The sequence below is a fragment of the Hippocampus zosterae genome, chromosome 3 (assembly GCF_025434085.1).
Source record: "Hippocampus zosterae strain Florida chromosome 3, ASM2543408v3, whole genome shotgun sequence".
NCBI lineage: Eukaryota > Metazoa > Chordata > Actinopteri > Syngnathiformes > Syngnathidae > Hippocampus > Hippocampus zosterae.
The window spans coordinates 23756822-23778224 of record NC_067453.1 but is presented as its reverse complement, the minus strand read 5'-3'; the positions used below and the strand labels follow the sequence as shown (position 1 = coordinate 23778224).

The following is a 21403-nucleotide window of genomic DNA, read 5'->3' as shown; positions in this document are numbered from 1 at the left end:
TGATAATAATAATAATAATAATAATAATACATTTAATTTACAAGTGCCTTTCAAGACACTCATAGTGCTCTTATTATTATTATCATCATACCTGCACTCTATTAAAAAGGGGGCGAGGGGGATTCTATACTCATTTTTTGATTAGCCCATAAAATTGTATTCCATCCCATCCATTTTCCGAACCGCTTGATCCTCACTAGGGTCGCGGGGGGTGCTGGAGCGTATCCCAGCCGGCTTCGGGCAGTAGGCGGGGGACACCCTGAATCAGTTGCCAGGTAATCGCAGGGCACACAGAGATGAACAACCATCCACGCCCACACTCACACCTAGGGACAATTTAGAGCATCCAATCAGCCTGCCGTGCATGTTTTTTTGGAATGTGGGAGGAAACCGGAGCACCCGGCGAAAACCCACTCAAGCCCGGGGAGAACATGCAAACTCCACACAGGGAGGCCGGAGCTGGAATCGAACCCGGTACCTCTGCACTGTGAAGCCGACGCGCTAACCACTGGACTACAGATAAAATTGTATAATAGTAATAATAATAATAATTATTATTATTATTATTATTTATTATTCATGGAACTGAACGTTATTACTGACGTTTGTTTATTTTTAGGTTGTTTATTATTTGACTGTGCTTACAGCGTACTTGTACTAAGTTGTGGTGTACTCCACATTTGGAGGATGTTCCTCACGTTCTGACCCCACTCATGTCGTGATACATGATAATGTAAATAATGTAAGGATGATTATTATGATTGTCGACATTTTCCTTTACATCTCATTGAATAACCGATGGAGTCGAATGACAAAATGTATGCATAATGTCAAGGATGATTAAATATCCAATACTTTGTTACGCAACTCATGTTTTGGATGCCCTTCCATGGGCCAAGTGGACCTAACAAAGTGTCCATCCAGCTCATCTAACTATTTGCAGGAGAAAATCCCTTCACAGTTGAATACCTTTTCAATGATGCCGGCTTTATGAAGTACCTCCCTCCCTCAGTTGCCATCTGTTCAGGAGAAGATAATTACATCAAGACTAATTCAAAGAGGCCTAGCTGTAATTAGTGATAAACGGCAATTATAGTACTCAACGTGCTTGACTTCATGATTTCGCTTTTGATGCACACTGCAAATATATGAACAAGAAAATGTATCGCCTGCAGCAATCAAGTCATCAGGGTCAATGTGCAGTCACAGGATCAGATCCAACTCCTTCAGGCGCTGCAAGAGGAACAGGAGGTAAACCAACACACGCACGCACACACAAGGACAAGTTTCGATTGCTCTGGGCAATGCACCGAGTGGCTCCCGTGAATGCTTTGGATATTCGAAATTTGAACAGGGGTTCCTGCGGCCACAACGGCTTCACCACCGCGTGCAAAAACAAAAAACATTTCTCACAAGCTAGCCAGGAGTCAAACCAAGAATCTTCCGATCCAAACTCAGACGCATTATACATGCCATTTGCATATGCCATGACCCGGATTTGAACTGCGGTTGCTGCAGCCACAACTCAGAGTACTAACCACTATACGATCACGGCCTGAAGGAAGCACTCGTGGCATCGAGGTTCTGTTGCACTGGGCAATGCACCGAATGGCAATGGTGAATGGCTTCACAACCGCGTGCAAAAACAGAAAAACACTCCTCACGAGCTAGCCAGGAGTCGAACCTAGAATCTTCTGATCCGAAATCAGACACGTTATCCATTGCTCCACTAGCCCCACAAGTACTAGGCAAGATTTTTTTTGTGGTCCCTTGTGGAGGAATCTTCCGGTCCTGAAGTAAGTAAAACAGCAAACAAACAAGTTTAGCACGCATTTGCAGATGCCATGACCAGGATTCGAACCAGGGTTGCTGCGGCCACAGCGGAGAGTACTAACCACTACATGATCACGGCCTGGAAGAAGCTCTCATGGCATCGAGGTTCTGTTCCTCTAGGCATGGCACCGAATGGTAAAGGTGAATGGCTTCACAACCGCGTGCAAAATCAGAAAAACACTCCTCACGAGCTAGACAGGAGTAGAACCTAGAATCTCCTGATCCGTAGTCAGACGCGTTATCCATTGCGGCACTAGCCCCACAAGTACAAGTCAACATCTTTCTGTGGTCCCTTGTGAAAGAATCTTCCGGTCCTGAAGTGAGTAAAACAGCAAACTAATAAGATTAGCACACCATTTGCAGATGCCATGACCCGGATTCGAACCGGGGTTGCTGCGGCCACAACGCAGAGTACTAACCACTATACGATCACAGCCTGAAGGAATCACTCGTGGCATCGAGGTTCTGTTGCTCTGGGCAAGGCACCGAATGGTAAAGGTGAATGGCTTCACAACCGCGTGCAAAAACAGAAAAACACTGCTCACGAGCTAGCCAGGAGTCGAACCTAGAATCTTCTGATCCGTAGTCAGACGCGTTATCCATTGCGCCACTAGCCCCACAAGGACAAGTCAACATCGTTCTGTGGTCCCTTGTGAAAGAATCTTCCGGTCCTGAAGTGAGTAAAACAGCAAACTAATAAGTTTACCGCACCATTTGCAGATGCCATGACACGGATTTGAACCGGGGTTGCTGCGGCCACAGCGGAGAGTACTAACCACTACATGATCACGGCCTGGAAGAAGCTCTCATGGCATCGAGGTTCTGTTCCTCTAGGCATGGCACCGAATGGTAAAGGTGAATGGCTTCACAACCGCGTGCAAAATCAGAAAAACACTCCTCACGCGCTAGACAGGAGTAGAACCTAGAATCTCCTGATCCGTAGTCAGACGCGTTATCCATTGCGGCACTAGCCCCGCAAGCACAAGTCAACATCTTTCTGTGGTCCCTTGTGAAAGAATCTTCCGGTCCTGAAGTGAGTAAAACAGCTAACTAATAAGTTCAGCACGCCATTTGCAGATGCCATGACCCGGATTCAAACCGGGGTTGCTGCGGTCACAACGCAGAGTACTAACCACTATACGATCACGGCCGGAAGGAAGCAGTCGTGGCATCGAGGTTCTGTTGCTCTGGGCAATGTACCGAATGGCAACGGTGAAGGGCTTCACAACCGCGTGCAAAACCAGAAAAACACTTCTCACGAGCTAGCCAGGAGTAAAACCAGAAAAACACTTCTCACGAGCTAGCCAGGAGTCGAACCTAGAATCTTCTGATCCGAAGTCAGACGCGTTATCCATTGCGCTACTAGCCCCACAAGCACAAGTCAACATCTTTCTGTGGTCCCTTGTGAAAGAATCTTCCGGTCCTGAAGTGAGTAAAACAGCAAACTAATAAGTTTAGCGCACCATTTGCAGATGCCATGACCAGGATTCGAACCAGGGTTGCTGCGGCCACAGCGGAGAGTACTAACCACTACATGATCACGGCCTGGAAGAAGCTCTCATGGCATCGAGGTTCTGTTCCTCTAGGCATGGCACCGAATGGTAAAGGTGAATGGCTTCACAACCGCGTGCAAAATCAGAAAAACACTCCTCACGCGCTAGACAGGAGTAGAACCTAGAATCTCCTGATCCGTAGTCAGACGCGTTATCCATTGCGGCACTAGCCCCACAAGTATAAGTCAACATCTTTCTGTGGTCCCTTGTGAAGGAATCTTCCGGTCCTGAAGTGAGTAAAACAGCAAACTAATAAGTTTAGCACACCATCTGCAGATGCCATGACCCGGATTCGAACCGGGGTTGCTGCGGCCACAACGCAGAGTACTAACCACTATACGATCACAGCCTGAAGGAATCACTCGTGGCATCGAGGTTCTGTTGCTCTGGGCAAGGCACCGAATGGTAAAGGTGAATGGCTTCACAACCGCGTGCAAAAACAGAAAAACACTGCTCACGAGCTAGCCAGGAGTCGAACCTAGAATCTTCTGATCCGTAGTCAGACGCGTTATCCATTGCGCCACTAGCCCCACAAGGACAAGTCAACATCGTTCTGTGGTCCCTTGTGAAAGAATCTTCCGGTCCTGAAGTGAGTAAAACAGCAAACTAATAAGTTTACCGCACCATTTGCAGATGCCATGACACGGATTTGAACCGGGGTTGCTGCGGCCACAGCGGAGAGTACTAACCACTACATGATCACGGCCTGGAAGAAGCTCTCATGGCATCGAGGTTCTGTTCCTCTAGGCATGGCACCGAATGGTAAAGGTGAATGGCTTCACAACCGCGTGCAAAATCAGAAAAACACTCCTCACGCGCTAGACAGGAGTAGAACCTAGAATCTCCTGATCCGTAGTCAGACGCGTTATCCATTGCGGCACTAGCCCCGCAAGCACAAGTCAACATCTTTCTGTGGTCCCTTGTGAAAGAATCTTCCGGTCCTGAAGTGAGTAAAACAGCTAACTAATAAGTTCAGCACGCCATTTGCAGATGCCATGACCCGGATTCAAACCGGGGTTGCTGCGGTCACAACGCAGAGTACTAACCACTATACGATCACGGCCGGAAGGAAGCAGTCGTGGCATCGAGGTTCTGTTGCTCTGGGCAATGTACCGAATGGCAACGGTGAAGGGCTTCACAACCGCGTGCAAAACCAGAAAAACACTTCTCACGAGCTAGCCAGGAGTAAAACCAGAAAAACACTTCTCACGAGCTAGCCAGGAGTCGAACCTAGAATCTTCTGATCCGAAGTCAGACGCGTTATCCATTGCGCTACTAGCCCCACAAGCACAAGTCAACATCTTTCTGTGGTCCCTTGTGAAAGAATCTTCCGGTCCTGAAGTGAGTAAAACAGCAAACTAATAAGTTTAGCGCACCATTTGCAGATGCCATGACCAGGATTCGAACCAGGGTTGCTGCGGCCACAGCGGAGAGTACTAACCACTACATGATCACGGCCTGGAAGAAGCTCTCATGGCATCGAGGTTCTGTTCCTCTAGGCATGGCACCGAATGGTAAAGGTGAATGGCTTCACAACCGCGTGCAAAATCAGAAAAACACTCCTCACGCGCTAGACAGGAGTAGAACCTAGAATCTCCTGATCCGTAGTCAGACGCGTTATCCATTGCGGCACTAGCCCCACAAGTACAAGTCAACATCTTTCTGTGGTCCCTTGTGAAGGAATCTTCCGGTCCTGAAGTGAGTAAAACAGCAAACTAATAAGTTTAGCACACCGTCTGCAGATGCCATGACCCGGATTCGAACCGGGGTTGCTGCGGCCACAACGCAGAGTACTAACCTCTATACGATCACAGCCTGAAGGAAGCACTCGTGGCATCGAGGTTCTGTTGCTCTGGGCAAGGCACCGAATGGTAAAGGTGAATGGCTTCACAACCGCGTGCAAAAACAGAAAAACACTCCTCACGAGCTAGCCAATAGTCAAACCTAGAATCTTCTGATCCAAAGTCAGACTCGTTATCCATTGAGCCACTAGCCCCACAAGCACTACGCAAAATTTTTTTTGTGGTCCCTTGTGAAGGAATCTTCTGGTCCTGAAGTGAGTAAAACAGCAAACTAATAAGTTCAGCACGCCATTTGCAGATGCCATGACCCGGATTCGAACCGGGGTTGCTGCGGCCACAACGCAGAGTACTAACCACTATACGATCACAGCCTGAAGGAATCACTCGTGGCATCGAGGTTCTGTTGCTCTGGGCAAGGCACCGAATGGTAAAGGTGAATGGCTTCACAACCGCGTGCAAAATCAGAAAGAAACTTCTAGCGAGCTAGCCAGGAGTCGAACCTAGAATCTTCTGATCCGTAGTCAGACGCGTTATCCATTGCGCCACTAGCCCCACAAACACAAGTCAATATCTTTCTGTGGTCCCTTGTGAAAGAATCTTCCGGTCCTGAAGTGAGTAAAAGAGCAAACTAATAAGTTTAGCGCACCATTTGCAGATGCCATGACACGGATTTGAACCGGGGTTGCTGCGGCCACAACACAGAGTACTAACCACTATACGATCACGGCCTGAAGGAAGCACTCGTGGCATCGAGGTTCTGTTGCACTGGGCAATGCACCGAATGGGAGAGGTGAATGACTTCACAACCGCGTGCAGCAACAGAAAAACACTCCTCACGAACTAGCCAGGAGTGGAACCTAGAATCTTCTGATCCGTAGTCAGACGCGTTATCCATTGCGCCACTAGCCCCAAAAGCACTAGGCAAATTTTTTTTTGTGGTCCCTTGTGAAGGAATCTTCCAGTCCTGAAGTAAATAAAACAGCAAAATAATAAGTTTAGCACACCATTTGCAGATGCCATGACCCGGATCCGAAACAGGGTTGCTGCGGCCAAAGGGCAGAGTACTAACCTCTATACGATCACGGTCTGAAGGAAGCTCTCGTGGCAACGAGGTTCTGTTGCTCTGGGCAATGCACCGAATGGTAAAGGTGAATGGCTTCACAACCGCGTGCAAAAACAGAAAAACACTTCTCACGACCTAGCCTAGAATCTTCTGATCCGTAGTCAGACGCTTTATCCATTGCGCCACTAGCCCCGCAAGCACAAGTCAACATCTTTCTGTGGTCCCTTGTGAAAGAATCTTCCGGTCCTGAAGTGAGTAAAACAGCTAACTAATAAGTTCAGCACGCCATTTGCAGATGCCATGACCCGGATTCAAACCGGGGTTGCTGCGGTCACAACGCAGAGTACTAACCACTATACGATCACGGCCGGAAGGAAGCAGTCGTGGCATCGAGGTTCTGTTGCTCTGGGCAATGCACCGAATGGCAACGGTGAAGGGCTTCACAACCGCGTGCAAAACCAGAAAAACACTTCTCACGAGCTAGCCAGGAGTAAAACCAGAAAAACACTTCTCACGAGCTAGCCAGGAGTCGAACCTAGAATCTTCTGATCCGAAGTCAGACGCGTTATCCATTGCGCTACTAGCCCCACAAGCACAAGACAACATCTTTCTGTGGTCCCTTGTGAAAGAATCTTCCGGTCCTGAAGTGAGTAAAACAGCAAACTAATAAGTTTAGCGCACCATTTGCAGATGCCATGACCAGGATTCGAACCAGGGTTGCTGCGGCCACAGCGGAGAGTACTAACCACTACATGATCACGGCCTGGAAGAAGCTCTCATGGCATCGAGGTTCTGTTCCTCTAGGCATGGCACCGAATGGTAAAGGTGAATGGCTTCACAACCGCGTGCAAAATCAGAAAAACACTCCTCACGCGCTAGACAGGAGTAGAACCTAGAATCTCCTGATCCGTAGTCAGACGCGTTATCCATTGCGGCACTAGCCCCACAAGTACAAGTCAACATCTTTCTGTGGTCCCTTGTGAAGGAATCTTCCGGTCCTGAAGTGAGTAAAACAGCAAACTAATAAGTTTAGCACACCATCTGCAGATGCCATGACCCGGATTCGAACCGGGGTTGCTGCAGCCACAACGCAGAGTACTAACCACTATACGATCACAGCCTGAAGGAATCACTCGTGGCATCGAGGTTCTGTTGCTCTGGGCAAGGCACCGAATGGTAAAGGTGAATGGCTTCACAACCGCGTGCAAAAACAGAAAAACACTGCTCACGAGCTAGCCAGGAGTCGAACCTAGAATCTTCTGATCCGTAGTCAGACGCGTTATCCATTGCGCCACTAGCCCCACAAGGACAAGTCAACATCGTTCTGTGGTCCCTTGTGAAAGAATCTTCCGGTCCTGAAGTGAGTAAAACAGCAAACTAATAAGTTTACCGCACCATTTGCAGATGCCATGACACGGATTTGAACCGGGGTTGCTGCGGCCACAGCGGAGAGTACTAACCACTACATGATCACGGCCTGGAAGAAGCTCTCATGGCATCGAGGTTCTGTTCCTCTAGGCATGGCACCGAATGGTAAAGGTGAATGGCTTCACAACCGCGTGCAAAATCAGAAAAACACTCCTCACGCGCTAGACAGGAGTAGAACCTAGAATCTCCTGATCCGTAGTCAGACGCGTTATCCATTGCGGCACTAGCCCCGCAAGCACAAGTCAACATCTTTCTGTGGTCCCTTGTGAAAGAATCTTCCGGTCCTGAAGTGAGTAAAACAGCTAACTAATAAGTTCAGCACGCCATTTGCAGATGCCATGACCCGGATTCAAACCGGGGTTGCTGCGGTCACAACGCAGAGTACTAACCACTATACGATCACGGCCGGAAGGAAGCAGTCGTGGCATCGAGGTTCTGTTGCTCTGGGCAATGTACCGAATGGCAACGGTGAAGGGCTTCACAACCGCGTGCAAAACCAGAAAAACACTTCTCACGAGCTAGCCAGGAGTAAAACCAGAAAAACACTTCTCACGAGCTAGCCAGGAGTCGAACCTAGAATCTTCTGATCCAAAGTCAGACGCGTTATCCATTGCGCTACTAGCCCCACAAGCACAAGTCAACATCTTTCTGTGGTCCCTTGTGAAAGAATCTTCCGGTCCTGAAGTGAGTAAAACAGCAAACTAATAAGTTTAGCGCACCATTTGCAGATGCCATGACCAGGATTCGAACCAGGGTTGCTGCGGCCACAGCGGAGAGTACTAACCACTACATGATCACGGCCTGGAAGAAGCTCTCATGGCATCGAGGTTCTGTTCCTCTAGGCATGGCACCGAATGGTAAAGGTGAATGGCTTCACAACCGCGTGCAAAATCAGAAAAACACTCCTCACGCGCTAGACAGGAGTAGAACCTAGAATCTCCTGATCCGTAGTCAGACGCGTTATCCATTGCGGCACTAGCCCCACAAGTACAAGTCAACATCTTTCTGTGGTCCCTTGTGAAGGAATCTTCCGGTCCTGAAGTGAGTAAAACAGCAAACTAATAAGTTTAGCACACCGTCTGCAGATGCCATGACCCGGATTCGAACCGGGGTTGCTGCGGCCACAACGCAGAGTACTAACCTCTATACGATCACAGCCTGAAGGAAGCACTCGTGGCATCGAGGTTCTGTTGCTCTGGGCAAGGCACCGAATGGTAAAGGTGAATGGCTTCACAACCGCGTGCAAAAACAGAAAAACACTCCTCACGAGGTAGCCAATAGTCAAACCTAGAATCTTCTGATCCAAAGTCAGACTCGTTATCCATTGAGCCACTAGCCCCACAAGCACTACGCAAATTTTTTTTTGTGGTCCCTTGTGAAGGAATCTTCTGGTCCTGAAGTGAGTAAAACAGCAAACTAATAAGTTCAGCACACCATTTGCAGATGCCATGACCCGGATTCGAACCGGGGTTGCTGCGGCCACAACGCAGAGTACTAACCTCTATACGATCACAGCCTGAAGGAAGCACTCGTGGCATCGAGGTTCTGTTGCTCTGGGCAAGGCACCGAATGGTAAAGGTGAATGGCTTCACAACCGCGTGCAAAAACAGAAAAACACTCCTCACGAGCTAGCCAATAGTCAAACCTAGAATCTTCTGATCCAAAGTCAGACTCGTTATCCATTGAGCCACTAGCCCCACAAGCACTACGCAAAATTTTTTTTGTGGTCCCTTGTGAAGGAATCTTCTGGTCCTGAAGTGAGTAAAACAGCAAACTAATAAGTTCAGCACGCCATTTGCAGATGCCATGACCCAGATTCGAACCGGGGTTGCTGCGGCCACAACGCAGAGTACTAACCACTATACGATCACAGCCTGAAGGAATCACTCGTGGCATCGAGGTTCTGTTGCTCTGGGCAAGGCACCGAATGGTAAAGGTGAATGGCTTCACAACCGCGTGCAAAATCAGAAAGAAACTTCTAGCGAGCTAGCCAGGAGTCGAACCTAGAATCTTCTGATCCGTAGTCAGACGCGTTATCCATTGCGCCACTAGCCCCACAAACACAAGTCAATATCTTTCTGTGGTCCCTTGTGAAAGAATCTTCCGGTCCTGAAGTGAGTAAAAGAGCAAACTAATAAGTTTAGCGCACCATTTGCAGATGCCATGACACGGATTTGAACCGGGGTTGCTGCGGCCACAACACAGAGTACTAACCACTATACGATCACGGCCTGAAGGAAGCACTCGTGGCATCGAGGTTCTGTTGCACTGGGCAATGCACCGAATGGGAGAGGTGAATGACTTCACAACCGCGTGCAGCAACAGAAAAACACTCCTCACGAACTAGCCAGGAGTGGAACCTAGAATCTTCTGATCCGTAGTCAGACGCGTTATCCATTGCGCCACTAGCCCCAAAAGCACTAGGCAAATTTTTTTTTGTGGTCCCTTGTGAAGGAATCTTCCAGTCCTGAAGTAAATAAAACAGCAAAATAATAAGTTTAGCACACCATTTGCAGATGCCATGACCCGGATCCGAAACAGGGTTGCTGCGGCCAAAGGGCAGAGTACTAACCTCTATACGATCACGGTCTGAAGGAAGCTCTCGTGGCAACGAGGTTCTGTTGCTCTGGGCAATGCACCGAATGGTAAAGGTGAATGGCTTCACAACCGCGTGCAAAAACAGAAAAACACTTCTCACGACCTAGCCTAGAATCTTCTGATCCGTAGTCAGACGCTTTATCCATTGCGCCACTAGCCCCGCAAGCACAAGTCAACATCTTTCTGTGGTCCCTTGTGAAAGAATCTTCCGGTCCTGAAGTGAGTAAAACAGCTAACTAATAAGTTCAGCACGCCATTTGCAGATGCCATGACCCGGATTCAAACCGGGGTTGCTGCGGTCACAACGCAGAGTACTAACCACTATACGATCACGGCCGGAAGGAAGCAGTCGTGGCATCGAGGTTCTGTTGCTCTGGGCAATGCACCGAATGGCAACGGTGAAGGGCTTCACAACCGCGTGCAAAACCAGAAAAACACTTCTCACGAGCTAGCCAGGAGTAAAACCAGAAAAACACTTCTCACGAGCTAGCCAGGAGTCGAACCTAGAATCTTCTGATCTGAAGTCAGACGCGTTATCCATTGCGCTACTAGCCCCACAAGCACAAGGCAACATCTTTCTGTGGTCCCTTGTGAAAGAATCTTCCGGTCCTGAAGTGAGTAAAACAGCAAACTAATAAGTTTAGCGCACCATTTGCAGATGCCATGACCAGGATTCGAACCAGGGTTGCTGCGGCCACAGCGGAGAGTACTAACCACTACATGATCACGGCCTGGAAGAAGCTCTCATGGCATCGAGGTTCTGTTCCTCTAGGCATGGCACCGAATGGTAAAGGTGAATGGCTTCACAACCGCGTGCAAAATCAGAAAAACACTCCTCACGCGCTAGACAGGAGTAGAACCTAGAATCTCCTGATCCGTAGTCAGACGCGTTATCCATTGCGGCACTAGCCCCGCAAGCACAAGTCAACATCTTTCTGTGGTCCCTTGTGAAAGAATCTTCCGGTCCTGAAGTGAGTAAAACAGCAAACTAATAAGTTTAGCGCACCATTTGCAGATGCCATGACCAGGATTCGAACCAGGGTTGCTGCGGCCACAGCGGAGAGTACTAACCACTACATGATCACGGCCTGGAAGAAGCTCTCATGGCATCGAGGTTCTGTTCCTCTAGGCATGGCACCGAATGGTAAAGGTGAATGGCTTCACAACCGCGTGCAAAATCAGAAAAACACTCCTCACGCGCTAGACAGGAGTAGAACCTAGAATCTCCTGATCCGTAGTCAGACGCGTTATCCATTGCGGCACTAGCCCCACAAGTACAAGTCAACATCTTTCTGTGGTCCCTTGTGAAGGAATCTTCCGGTCCTGAAGTGAGTAAAACAGCAAACTAATAAGTTTAGCACACCATCTGCAGATGCCATGACCCGGATTCGAACCGGGGTTGCTGCGGCCACAACGCAGAGTACTAACCTCTATACGATCACAGCCTGAAGGAAGCACTCGTGGCATCGAGGTTCTGTTGCTCTGGGCAAGGCACCGAATGGTAAAGGTGAATGGCTTCACAACCGCGTGCAAAAACAGAAAAACACTCCTCACGAGCTAGCCAATAGTCAAACCTAGAATCTTCTGATCCAAAGTCAGACTCGTTATCCATTGAGCCACTAGCCCCACAAGCACTACGCAAAATTTTTTTTGTGGTCCCTTGTGAAGGAATCTTCTGGTCCTGAAGTGAGTAAAACAGCAAACTAATAAGTTCAGCACGCCATTTGCAGATGCCATGACCCGGATTCGAACCGGGGTTGCTGCGGCCACAACGCAGAGTACTAACCTCTATACGATCACAGCCTGAAGGAAGCACTCGTGGCATCGAGGTTCTGTTGCTCTGGGCAAGGCACCGAATGGTAAAGGTGAATGGCTTCACAACCGCGTGCAAAAACAGAAAAACACTCCTCACGAGCTAGACAATAGTCAAACCTAGAATCTTCTGATCCAAAGTCAGACTCGTTATCCATTGAGCCACTAGCCCCACAAGCACTACGCAAAATTTTTTTTGTGGTCCCTTGTGAAGGAATCTTCTGGTCCTGAAGTGAGTAAAACAGCAAACTAATAAGTTCAGCACGCCATTTGCAGATGCCATGACCCGGATTCGAACCGGGGTTGCTGCGGCCACAACGCAGAGTACTAACCTCTATACGATCACAGCCTGAAGGAAGCACTCGTGGCATCGAGGTTCTGTTGCTCTGGGCAAGGCACCGAATGGTAAAGGTGAATGGCTTCACAACCGCGTGCAAAAACAGAAAAACACTCCTCACGAGCTAGCCAATAGTCAAACCTAGAATCTTCTGATCCAAAGTCAGACTCGTTATCCATTGAGCCACTAGCCCCACAAGCACTACGCAAAATTTTTTTTGTGGTCCCTTGTGAAGGAATCTTCTGGTCCTGAAGTGAGTAAAACAGCAAACTAATAAGTTCAGCACCCCATTTGCAGATGCCATGACCCGGATTCGAACCGGGGTTGCTGCGGCCACAACGCAGAGTACTAACCACTATACGATCACAGCCTGAAGGAATCACTCGTGGCATCGAGGTTCTGTTGCTCTGGGCAAGGCACCGAATGGTAAAGGTGAATGGCTTCACAACCGCGTGCAAAATCAGAAAGAAACTTCTAGCGAGCTAGCCAGGAGTCGAACCTAGAATCTTCTGATCCGTAGTCAGACGCGTTATCCATTGCGCCACTAGCCCCACAAACACAAGTCAACATCTTTCTGTGGTCCCTTGTGAAAGAATCTTCCGGTCCTAATGTGAGTAAAACAGCAAACTAATAAGTTTAGCACACCATCTGCAGATGCCATGACACGGATTCGAACCGGGGTTGCTGTGGCCACAACGCAGAGTACTAACCACTATACGATCACGGCCTGAAAGAAGCAGTCGTGGCATCGAGGTTCTGTTGCTCTGGGCAATGCACCGAATGGCAATGGTGAATGGCTTCACAACCGCGTGCAAAACCAGAAAAGCACTTGTCACGAGCTAGCCAGGAGTCGAACCTAGAATCTTCTGATCCGTAGTCAGATGCGTTATCCATTGCGCCACTAGCCCCACAAACACAAGTCAACATCTTTCTGTGGTCCCTTGTGAAAGAATCTTTCGGTCCTGAAGTGAGTAAAACAGCAAACTAATAAGATCAGCACACCATTTGCAGATGCCATGACCCAGATTCGAAACGGGGTTGCTGCGGCCACAACGCAGAGTACTAACCACTATACGATCACGGCCTGAAGGAAGCTCTCGTGGCATCGAGGTTCTGTTGCACTGGGCAATGCACCGAATGGTAGAGGTGAATGGCTTCACAACCGCGTGCAAAAACACTTCTCAAAAGCTTGCCAGGAGTCGAACGCAGAATCTTCTGATCCGTAGTCAGACGCATTATCCATTGCACCACTAGCCCCACAAGCACAAGTCAACATCTTTCTGTGGTCCCTTGTGAAAGAATCTTCCGGTCCTGAAGTGAGTAAAACAGCTAACTAATAAGTTTAGCACGCCATTTGCAGATGCCATGACCCGGATTCGAACCGGGGTTGCTGCGGCCACAACACAGAGTACTAACCACTATACGATCACGGCCTGAAGGCAGGAGTCGTGGCATCGAGGTTCTGTTGCTCTGGGCAATCCACCGAATTGCATTGATGAAAGGCTTCACAACCGCGTGCAAAACCAGAAAAGCACTTGTCACGAGCTAGCCAGGAGTCAAACCTAGAATCTTCTGATCCGTAGTCAGACGCGTTATCCATTGCGCCACTAGCCCCACAAGCACAAGTCAACATCTTTCTGTGGTCCCTTGTGAAAGAATCTTCCGGTCCTGAAGTGAGTAAAACAGCAAACTAATAAGATTAGCACACCATTTGCAGATGCCATGACCCGGATTCGAACCGGGGTTGCTGCGGCCACAACGCAGAGTACTAACCACTATACGATCACGGCCTGAAAGAAGCAGTCGTGGCATCGAGGTTCTGTTGCACTGGGCAATGCACCGAATGGTCGAGGTGAATGGCTTCACAACTGCGTGCAAAAACAGAAAAACACTTCTCACGAGCTAGCCAGGAGTCGAACCTAGAATCTTCTGATCCGTAGTCAGACGCGTTATCCATTGCGCCACTAGCCCCACAAGCACAAGTCAACATCTTTCTGTGGTCCCTTGTGAAAGAATCTTCCGGTCCTGAAGTGAGTAAAACAGCAAACTAATAAGATTAGCACACCATTTGCAGATGCCATGACCCGGATTCGAACCGGGGTTGCTGCGGCCACAACGCAGAGTACTAACCACTATACGATCACGGCCTGAAAGAAGCAGTCGTGGCATCGAGGTTCTGTTGCTCTGGGCAATGCACCGAATGGCAATGGTGAATGGCTTCACAACCGCGTGCAAAACCAGAAAAGCACTTGTCACGAGCTAGCCAGGAGTCAAACCTAGAATCTTCTGATCCGTAGTCAGACGCGTTATCCATTGCGCCACTAGCCCCACAAGCACAAGTCAACATCTTTCTGTGGTCCCTTGTGAAAGAATCTTCCGGTCCTGAAGTGAGTAAAACAGGAAACTAATAAGATTAGCACACCATTTGCAGATGCCATGACCCAGATTCGAACCGGGGTTGCTGCGGCCACAACGCAGAGTACTAACCACTATACGATCACGGCCTGAAGGAAGCTCTCGTGGCATCGAGGTTCTGTTGCACTGGGCAATGCACCGAAAGGTAGAGGTGAATGGCTTCACAACTGCGTGCAAAAACAGAAAAACACTTCTCACGAGCTAGCCAGGAGTCGAACATAGAATCTTCTGATCTGTAGTCAGACGCGTTATCCATTGCGCCACTAGCCCCACAAGCACAAGTCAACATCTTTCTGTGGTCCCTTGTGAAAGAATCTTCCGGTCCTGAAGTGAGTAAAACAGCAAACTAATAAGATTAGCACACCATTTGCAGATGCCATGACCCGGATTCGAACCGGGGTTGCTGCGGCCACAACGCAGAGTACTAACCACTATACGATCACGGCCTGAAGGAAGCTCTCGTGGCATCGAGGTTCTGTTGCACTGGGCAATGCACCGAATGGTAGAGGTGAATGGCTTCACAGCCGCGTGCAAAACCAGAAAAGCACTTCTCACGAGCTAGCCAGGAGTCGAACCTAGAATCTTCTGATCCGTAGTCAGATGCGTTATCCATTGCGCCACTAGCCCCACAAGCACAAGTCAACATCTTTCTGTGGTCCCTTGTGAAAGAATCTTCCGGTCCTGAAGTGAGTAAAACAGCAAAGTAATAAGTTTAGCGCACCATTTGCAGATACCATGACACGGATTCGAACCGCGGATGCTGCTGCCACAAGACAGAGTACTGACCACTATTCGATCACGGCCTGAAGGAAGCACTCGTGGCATCGAGGTTCTGTTGCACTGGGCAATGCACCGAATGGGAGAGGTGAACGGCTTCACAACCGCTTGCAAAAACAGAAAAACACTTCACACGAGCTAGCCAGGAGTCAAAGCTAGAATCTTCTGATCCGTAGTCAGACGCTTTATCCATTGCGCCACTAGCCCCACAAGCACAAGTCAACATCTTTCTGTGGTCCCTTGTGAAAGAATCTTCCGGTCCTAATGTGAGTAAAACAGCAAACTAATAAGTTTAGCACACCATCTGCAGATACCATGACACGGATTCGAACCGCGGATGCTGCTGCCACAAGACAGAGTACTGACCACTATTCGATCACGGCCTGAAGGAAGCACTCGTGGCATCGAGGTTCTGTTGCACTGGGCAATGCACCGAATGGGAGAGGTGAATGGCTTCACAACCGCGTGCAAAAACAGAAAAACACTTCTCACGAGCTAGCCAGGAGTCGAACCTAGAATCTTCTGATCCGTAGTCAGACGCGTTATCCATTGCGCCACTAGCCCCACAAGGACAAGTCAACATCGTTCTGTGGTCCCTTGTGAAAGAAACTTCCGGTCCTGAAGTGAGTAAAACAGCACACTAATAAGTTTAGCACGCCATTTGCAGATGCCATGACCCGGATTCGAACCGGGGTTGCTGCGGCCACAACACAGAGTACTAACCACTATACGATCACGGCCTGAAGGAAGCAGTCGTGGCATCGAGGTTCTGTTGCTCTGGGCAATGCACCGAATGGTAGAGGTGAATGGCTTCACAGCCGCGTGCAAAACCAGAAAAGCACTTCTCACGAGCTAGCCAGGAGTCGAACCTAGAATCTTCTGATCCGTAGTCAGATGCGTTATCCATTGCGCCACTAGCCCCACAAGCACAAGTCAACATCTTTCTGTGGTCCCTTGTGAAAGAATCTTCCGGTCCTGAAGTGAGTAAAACAGCAAACTAATAAGTTTAGCGCACCATTTGCAGATACCATGACACGGATTCGAACCGGGGTTGCTGCGGCCACAACGCAGAGTACTAACCACTATACGATCACTGCCTGAAGGAAGCTCTCGTGGCATCGAGGTTCTGTTGCACTGGGCAATGCACCGAATGGGAGAGGTGAATGGCTTCACAACCGCGTGCAAAAACACTTCTCAAAAGCTTGCCAGGAGTCGAACCTAGAATCTTCTGATCCGTAGTCAGATGCGTTATCCATTGCGCCACTAGCCCCACAAGCACAAGTCAACATCTTTCTGTGGTCCCTTGTGAAAGAATCTTTCGGTCCTGAAGTGAGTAAAACAGCAAACTAATAAGATTAGCACACCATTTGCAGATGCCATGACCCGGATTCGAAACGGGGTTGCTGCGGCCACAACGCAGAGTACTAACCACTATACGATCACGGCCTGAAGGAAGCTCTCGTGGCATCGAGGTTCTGTTGCACTGGGCAATGCACCGAATGGTAGAGGTGAATGGCTTCACAACCGCGTGCAAAAACACTTCTCAAAAGCTTGCCAGGAGTCGAACGCAGAATCTTCTGATCCGTAGTCAGACGCGTTATCCATTGCGCCACTAGCCCCACAAGCACAAGTCAACATCTTTCTGTGGTCCCTTGTGAAAGAATCTTCCGGTCCTGAAGTGAGTAAAACAGCAAACTAATAAGATTAGCACACCATTTGCAGATGCCATGACCCGGATTCGAACCGGGGTTGCTGCGGCCACAACGCAGAGTACTAACCACTATACGATCACGGCCTGAAGGAAGCTCTCGTGGCATCGAGGTTCTGTTGCACTGGGCAATGCACCGAATGGTCGAGGTGAATGGCTTCACAACTGCGTGCAAAAACAGAAAAACACTTCTCACGAGCTAGCCAGGAGTCGAACCTAGAATCTTCTGATCCGTAGTCAGACGCGTTATCCATTGCGCCACTAGCCCCACAAGCACAAGTCAACATCTTTCTGTGGTCCCTTGTGAAAGAATCTTCCGCTCCTGAAGTGAGTAAAACAGCAAACTAATAAGTTTATCGCACCATTTGCAGATACCATGACAAGGATTCGAACCGGGGATGCTGCGGCCACAAGACAGAGTACTAACCACTATACGATCACGGCCTGAAGGAAGCACTCGTGGCATCGAGGTTCTGTTGCACTGGGCAATGCACCGAATGGGGGAGGTGAATGGCTTCACAACCGCGTGCAAAAACAGAAAAACACTTCTCACGAGCTAGCCAGGAGTCGAACCTAGAATCTTCTGATCCGTAGTCAGACGCGTTATCCATTGCGCCACTAGCCCCACAAGGACAAGTCAACATCGTTCTGTGGTCCCTTGTGAAAGAAACTTCCGGTCCTGAAGTGAGTAAAACAGCACACTAATAAGTTTAGCACGCCATTTGCAGATGCCATGACCCGGATTCGAACCAGGGTTGCTGCGGCCACAACACAGAGTACTAACCACTATACGATCACGGCCTGAAGGAAGCAGTCGTGGCATCGAGGTTCTGTTGCTCTGGGCAATGCACCGAATGGTAGAGGTGAATGGCTTCACAACCGCGTGCAAAAACAGAAAAACACTTCTCACAAGCTAGCCAGGAGTCGAACCTAGAATCTTCTGATCCGTAGTCAGACGCGTTATCCATTGCGCCACTAGGCCCGCAAGCACAAGTCAACATCTTTCTGTGGTCCCTTGTGAAAGAATCTTCCGGTCCTAATGGGAGTAAAACAGCAAACTAATAAGTTTAGCACACCATCTGCAGATGCCATGACCCGGATTCGAACCGGGGTTGCTGTGACCACAACGCAGAGTACTAACCACTATACAATCACGGCCTGAAAGAAGCAGTCGTGGCATCGATGTTCTGTTGCTCTGGGCAATGCACCGAATGGCAATGGTGAATGGCTTCACAACCGCGTGCAAAACCAGAAAAGCACTTGTCACGAGCAGCCAGGAGTCGAACCTAGACTCTTCTGATCCGTAGTCAGATGCGTTATCCATTGCGCCACTAGCCCCACAAGCACAAGTCAACATCTTTCTGTGGTCCCTTGTGAAAGAATCTTCCGGTCCTGAAGTGAGTAAAACAGCAAAATAATAAGATCAGCACACCATTTGCAGATGCCATGACCCGGATTCGAACCGGGGTTGCTGCGGCCACAACGCAGAGTACTAACCACTATACGATCACGGCCTGAAGGAAGCTCTCGTGGCATCGAGGTTCTGTTGCACTGGGCAATGCACCGAATGGGAGAGGTGAATGGCTTCACAACCGCGTGCAAAAACACTTCTCAAAAGCTTGCCAGGAGTCGAACGCAGAATCTTCTGATCCGTAGTCAGACGCGTTATCCATTGCGCCACTAGCCCCACAAGCACAAGTCAACATCTTTCTGTGGTCCCTTGTGAAAGAATCTTCCGGTCCTGAAGTGAGTAAAACAGCTAACTAATAAGTTTAGCACGCCATTTGCAGATGCCATTAACCGGATTCGAACCGGGGTTGCTGCGGCCACAACACAGAGTACTAACCACTATACGATCACGGCCTGAAGGCAGGAGTCGTGGCATCGAGGTTCTGTTGCTCTGGGCAATCCACCGAATTGCATTGATGAAAGGCTTCACAACCGCGTGCAAAACCAGAAATGTACTTCTCACGAGCTAGGCAGGAGTCGAACGCAGAATCTTCTGATCCGCAGTCAGACGCGTTATCCATTGCGCCACTAGCCCCACAAGCACAAGTCAACATCTTTCTGTGGTCCCTTGTGAAAGAATCTTCCGGTCCTGAAGTGAGTAAAACAGCAAACTAATAAGATTAGCACACCATTTGCAGATGCCATGACCCGGATTCGAACCGGGGTTGCTGCGGCCACAACGCAGAGTACTAACCACTATACGATCACGGCCTGAAGGAAGCTCTCGTGGCATCGAGGTTCTGTTGCACTGGGCAATGCACCGAATGGTCGAGGTGAATGGCTTCACAACTGCGTGCAAAAACAGAAAAACACTTCTCACGAGCTAGCCAGGAGTCGAACCTAGAATCTTCTGATCCGTAGTCAGACGCGTTATCCATTGCGCCACTAGCCCCACAAGCACAAGTCAACATCTTTCTGTGGTCCCTTGTGAAAGAATCTTCCGGTCCTGAAGTGAGTAAAACAGCAAACTAATAAGATTAGCACACCATTTGCAGATGCCATGACCCGGATTCGAACCGGGGTTGCTGCGGCCACAACGCAGAGTACTAACCACTATACGATCACGGCCTGAAAGAAGCAGTCGTGGCATCGAGGTTCTGTTGCTCTGGGCAATGCACCGAATGGCAATGGTGAATGGCTTCACAACCGCGTGCAAAACCAGAAAAGCACTTGTCACGAGGTAGCCAGGAGTCAAACCTAGAATCTTCTGATCCGTAGTCAGACGCGTTATCCATTGCGCCACTAGCCCCACAAGCACAAGTCAACATCTTTCTGTGGTCCCTTGTGAAAGAAACTTCCGGTCCTGAAGTGAGTAAAACAGCACACTAATAAGTTTAGCACGCCATTTGCAGATGCCATGACCCGGATTCGAACCGGGGTTGTTGCGGCCACAACACAGAGTACTAACCACTATACGATCACGGCCTGAAGGAAGCAGTCGTGGCATCGAGGTTCTGTTGCTCTGGGCAATACACCGAATGGTAGAGGTGAATGGCTTCACAGCCGCGTGCAAAACCAGAAAAGCACTTCTCACGAGCTAGCCAGGAGTCGAACCTAGAATCTTCTGATCCGTAGTCAGATGCGTTATCCATTGCGCCACTAGCCCCACAAGCACAAGTCAACATCTTTCTGTGGTCCCTTGTGAAAGAATCTTCCGGTCCTGAAGTGAGTAAAACAGCAAACTAATAAGTTTAGCGCACCATTTGCAGATACCATGACACGGATTCGAACCGGGGATGCTGCTGCCACAAGACAGAGTACTAACCACTATTCGATCACGGCCTGAAGGAAGCACTCGTGGCATCGAGGTTCTGTTGCACTGGGCAATGCACCGAATGGGAGAGGTGAACGGCTTCACAACCGCTTGCAAAAACAGAAAAACACCTCACACGAGCTAGCCAGGAGTCGAAGCTAGAATCTTCTGATCCGTAGTCAGACGCTTTATCCATTGCGCCACTAGGCCCACAAGGACAAGTCAACATCGTTCTGTGGTCCCTTGTGAAAGAAACTTCCGGTCCTGAAGTGAGTAAAACAGCACACTAATAAGTTTAGCACGCCATTTGCAGATGCCATGACCCGGATTCGAACCAGGGTTGCTGCGGCCACAACACAGAGTACTAACCACTATACGATCACGGCCTGAAGGAAGCAGTCGTGGCATCGAGGTTCTGTTGCTCTGGGCAATGCACCGAATGGTAGAGGTGAATGGCTTCACAACCGCGTGCAAAAACAGAAAAACACTTCTCACAAGCTAGCCAGGAGTCGAACCTAGAATCTTCTGATCCGTAGTCAGACGCGTTATCCATTGCGCCACTAGGCCCGCAAGCACAAGTCAACATCTTTCTGTGGTCCCTTGTGAAAGAATCTTCCGGTCCTAATGGGAGTAAAACAGCAAACTAATAAGTTTAGCACACCATCTGCAGATGCCATGACCCGGATTCGAACCGGGGTTGCTGTGACCACAACGCAGAGTACTAACCACTATACAATCACGGCCTGAAAGAAGCAGTCGTGGCATCGAGGTTCTGTTGCTCTGGGCAATGCACCGAATGGCAATGGTGAATGGCT

At 49.2% G+C, this 21403-nt stretch overlaps 34 non-coding genes across 34 annotated transcripts; all 34 read right to left on the bottom strand.

Annotated features, from left to right (window-relative positions):
* Positions 1-2377: 2377 nt before the first annotated feature.
* trnar-acg (transfer RNA arginine (anticodon ACG)) lies at positions 2378-2450 on the bottom strand. Its single transcript has one exon. It is a non-coding gene; the product is annotated as a tRNA-Arg (tRNA).
* Positions 2451-3129: 679 nt separating this feature from the next.
* Positions 3130-3202, bottom strand: trnar-ucg (transfer RNA arginine (anticodon UCG)). Its single transcript has one exon. It is a non-coding gene; the product is annotated as a tRNA-Arg (tRNA).
* A 641-nt stretch (positions 3203-3843) lies between these two features.
* On the bottom strand, positions 3844-3916 carry trnar-acg (transfer RNA arginine (anticodon ACG)). The gene has a single exon. It is a non-coding gene; the product is annotated as a tRNA-Arg (tRNA).
* Positions 3917-4595: 679 nt separating this feature from the next.
* Positions 4596-4668, bottom strand: trnar-ucg (transfer RNA arginine (anticodon UCG)). Its single transcript has one exon. It is a non-coding gene; the product is annotated as a tRNA-Arg (tRNA).
* A 999-nt stretch (positions 4669-5667) lies between these two features.
* On the bottom strand, positions 5668-5740 carry trnar-acg (transfer RNA arginine (anticodon ACG)). The gene has a single exon. It is a non-coding gene; the product is annotated as a tRNA-Arg (tRNA).
* A 284-nt stretch (positions 5741-6024) lies between these two features.
* trnar-acg (transfer RNA arginine (anticodon ACG)) lies at positions 6025-6097 on the bottom strand. Its single transcript has one exon. It is a non-coding gene; the product is annotated as a tRNA-Arg (tRNA).
* Positions 6098-6765: 668 nt separating this feature from the next.
* trnar-ucg (transfer RNA arginine (anticodon UCG)) lies at positions 6766-6838 on the bottom strand. Its single transcript has one exon. It is a non-coding gene; the product is annotated as a tRNA-Arg (tRNA).
* Positions 6839-7479: 641 nt separating this feature from the next.
* trnar-acg (transfer RNA arginine (anticodon ACG)) lies at positions 7480-7552 on the bottom strand. Its single transcript has one exon. It is a non-coding gene; the product is annotated as a tRNA-Arg (tRNA).
* A 679-nt stretch (positions 7553-8231) lies between these two features.
* trnaq-uug (transfer RNA glutamine (anticodon UUG)) lies at positions 8232-8304 on the bottom strand. Its single transcript has one exon. It is a non-coding gene; the product is annotated as a tRNA-Gln (tRNA).
* Positions 8305-9661: 1357 nt separating this feature from the next.
* On the bottom strand, positions 9662-9734 carry trnar-acg (transfer RNA arginine (anticodon ACG)). Its single transcript has one exon. It is a non-coding gene; the product is annotated as a tRNA-Arg (tRNA).
* Positions 9735-10018: 284 nt separating this feature from the next.
* Positions 10019-10091, bottom strand: trnar-acg (transfer RNA arginine (anticodon ACG)). The gene has a single exon. It is a non-coding gene; the product is annotated as a tRNA-Arg (tRNA).
* Positions 10092-12904: 2813 nt separating this feature from the next.
* On the bottom strand, positions 12905-12977 carry trnar-acg (transfer RNA arginine (anticodon ACG)). Its single transcript has one exon. It is a non-coding gene; the product is annotated as a tRNA-Arg (tRNA).
* A 284-nt stretch (positions 12978-13261) lies between these two features.
* On the bottom strand, positions 13262-13334 carry trnar-acg (transfer RNA arginine (anticodon ACG)). The gene has a single exon. It is a non-coding gene; the product is annotated as a tRNA-Arg (tRNA).
* A 453-nt stretch (positions 13335-13787) lies between these two features.
* On the bottom strand, positions 13788-13859 carry trnah-gug (transfer RNA histidin (anticodon GUG)). Its single transcript has one exon. It is a non-coding gene; the product is annotated as a tRNA-His (tRNA).
* A 108-nt stretch (positions 13860-13967) lies between these two features.
* trnar-acg (transfer RNA arginine (anticodon ACG)) lies at positions 13968-14040 on the bottom strand. Its single transcript has one exon. It is a non-coding gene; the product is annotated as a tRNA-Arg (tRNA).
* A 104-nt stretch (positions 14041-14144) lies between these two features.
* Positions 14145-14216, bottom strand: trnah-gug (transfer RNA histidin (anticodon GUG)). Its single transcript has one exon. It is a non-coding gene; the product is annotated as a tRNA-His (tRNA).
* A 108-nt stretch (positions 14217-14324) lies between these two features.
* On the bottom strand, positions 14325-14397 carry trnar-acg (transfer RNA arginine (anticodon ACG)). The gene has a single exon. It is a non-coding gene; the product is annotated as a tRNA-Arg (tRNA).
* Positions 14398-14501: 104 nt separating this feature from the next.
* trnah-gug (transfer RNA histidin (anticodon GUG)) lies at positions 14502-14573 on the bottom strand. The gene has a single exon. It is a non-coding gene; the product is annotated as a tRNA-His (tRNA).
* A 108-nt stretch (positions 14574-14681) lies between these two features.
* On the bottom strand, positions 14682-14754 carry trnar-acg (transfer RNA arginine (anticodon ACG)). The gene has a single exon. It is a non-coding gene; the product is annotated as a tRNA-Arg (tRNA).
* Positions 14755-15215: 461 nt separating this feature from the next.
* Positions 15216-15287, bottom strand: trnah-gug (transfer RNA histidin (anticodon GUG)). The gene has a single exon. It is a non-coding gene; the product is annotated as a tRNA-His (tRNA).
* A 108-nt stretch (positions 15288-15395) lies between these two features.
* trnar-acg (transfer RNA arginine (anticodon ACG)) lies at positions 15396-15468 on the bottom strand. Its single transcript has one exon. It is a non-coding gene; the product is annotated as a tRNA-Arg (tRNA).
* A 641-nt stretch (positions 15469-16109) lies between these two features.
* trnar-acg (transfer RNA arginine (anticodon ACG)) lies at positions 16110-16182 on the bottom strand. The gene has a single exon. It is a non-coding gene; the product is annotated as a tRNA-Arg (tRNA).
* Positions 16183-16286: 104 nt separating this feature from the next.
* trnah-gug (transfer RNA histidin (anticodon GUG)) lies at positions 16287-16358 on the bottom strand. The gene has a single exon. It is a non-coding gene; the product is annotated as a tRNA-His (tRNA).
* A 108-nt stretch (positions 16359-16466) lies between these two features.
* Positions 16467-16539, bottom strand: trnar-acg (transfer RNA arginine (anticodon ACG)). The gene has a single exon. It is a non-coding gene; the product is annotated as a tRNA-Arg (tRNA).
* Positions 16540-17341: 802 nt separating this feature from the next.
* Positions 17342-17413, bottom strand: trnah-gug (transfer RNA histidin (anticodon GUG)). The gene has a single exon. It is a non-coding gene; the product is annotated as a tRNA-His (tRNA).
* A 108-nt stretch (positions 17414-17521) lies between these two features.
* Positions 17522-17594, bottom strand: trnar-acg (transfer RNA arginine (anticodon ACG)). The gene has a single exon. It is a non-coding gene; the product is annotated as a tRNA-Arg (tRNA).
* Positions 17595-17878: 284 nt separating this feature from the next.
* Positions 17879-17951, bottom strand: trnar-acg (transfer RNA arginine (anticodon ACG)). The gene has a single exon. It is a non-coding gene; the product is annotated as a tRNA-Arg (tRNA).
* A 104-nt stretch (positions 17952-18055) lies between these two features.
* On the bottom strand, positions 18056-18127 carry trnah-gug (transfer RNA histidin (anticodon GUG)). The gene has a single exon. It is a non-coding gene; the product is annotated as a tRNA-His (tRNA).
* A 641-nt stretch (positions 18128-18768) lies between these two features.
* On the bottom strand, positions 18769-18840 carry trnah-gug (transfer RNA histidin (anticodon GUG)). Its single transcript has one exon. It is a non-coding gene; the product is annotated as a tRNA-His (tRNA).
* Positions 18841-19474: 634 nt separating this feature from the next.
* Positions 19475-19546, bottom strand: trnah-gug (transfer RNA histidin (anticodon GUG)). Its single transcript has one exon. It is a non-coding gene; the product is annotated as a tRNA-His (tRNA).
* A 108-nt stretch (positions 19547-19654) lies between these two features.
* Positions 19655-19727, bottom strand: trnar-acg (transfer RNA arginine (anticodon ACG)). The gene has a single exon. It is a non-coding gene; the product is annotated as a tRNA-Arg (tRNA).
* A 104-nt stretch (positions 19728-19831) lies between these two features.
* On the bottom strand, positions 19832-19903 carry trnah-gug (transfer RNA histidin (anticodon GUG)). The gene has a single exon. It is a non-coding gene; the product is annotated as a tRNA-His (tRNA).
* Positions 19904-20368: 465 nt separating this feature from the next.
* Positions 20369-20441, bottom strand: trnar-acg (transfer RNA arginine (anticodon ACG)). The gene has a single exon. It is a non-coding gene; the product is annotated as a tRNA-Arg (tRNA).
* Positions 20442-20902: 461 nt separating this feature from the next.
* Positions 20903-20974, bottom strand: trnah-gug (transfer RNA histidin (anticodon GUG)). The gene has a single exon. It is a non-coding gene; the product is annotated as a tRNA-His (tRNA).
* Between the last annotated feature and the right edge of the window lie 429 nt (positions 20975-21403).